Source organism: Neodiprion lecontei, unplaced genomic scaffold (genome assembly GCF_021901455.1).
Source record: "Neodiprion lecontei isolate iyNeoLeco1 unplaced genomic scaffold, iyNeoLeco1.1 ptg000134l, whole genome shotgun sequence".
Lineage (NCBI taxonomy): Eukaryota > Metazoa > Arthropoda > Insecta > Hymenoptera > Diprionidae > Neodiprion > Neodiprion lecontei.
In genome coordinates this window covers 32,501-33,132 of record NW_025791895.1, presented here as the reverse complement: position 1 = coordinate 33,132, position 632 = coordinate 32,501, and the positions used below count along the sequence as shown (strand labels likewise).

Below are 632 nucleotides of genomic sequence, written 5' to 3'. Positions count from 1 at the left end.
CCGACGTCCTAGCGGCCAGGCTCCTACTAGTAAGAGGAGCGAGTCGGTCGGGCCGGTCTCCCGTCGTCCGCCTGCTACGCCGTACCGGTACGTGCTCGAGCACGATACGTACTTCGGCGTAGACCAGGAGCGGGCGTTCGCGGACCGTTCCGTGCCTCGTACCAAAGAAACTACGCGACTCGCGTTGTTTCATCTATCGTCACTGCATTACCGCGGGTCGGTGTCTCAGACCGAATGGCCCTTGACGCGGTACCAAGAAGTTCGGCTCTCCGTGAAACACGGAAGGCCGAACGCTCCAACGCACGCGTCAACTCGCTTCTTTCCGAGCGTACACTCAAAGACCAGAGATGTTATAACAACGTATCCCAGACGCTTTCAATCTAGCCGACGGGTACGGGAGATCGTTCGAACGCTTATAAGCCGAGTGTCGAAGGTGGCGGCACACGGAACCGGGGCTGCCTGCGCGCAGTCCCGAAACACACAGTAGACGCGCGGCCGACCGGGCTACGAGACCCGGTCGGCGATGGGTGGCGCACGTCCGAGCCGAGATTTTGTATCGAAGCTCCCTGGTTGATCCTGCCAGTAGTCATATGCTTGTCTCAAAGATTAAGCCATGCATGTCTCAGTGCAAG

General features: G+C 59.2%; 1 non-coding gene across 1 annotated transcript in view; it reads left to right on the top strand.

Moving 5' to 3' along the window:
* The first annotated feature begins 563 nt into the window (after window positions 1–563).
* LOC124296261 overlaps window positions 564–632 on the top strand; it is a 1,913-nt gene continuing 1,844 nt past the window's right edge. The window contains exon 1 of the ribosomal RNA XR_006906087.1: window positions 564–632. This exon is cut by the window's right edge and continues 1,844 nt beyond it. This is a non-coding gene — a ribosomal RNA (small subunit ribosomal RNA).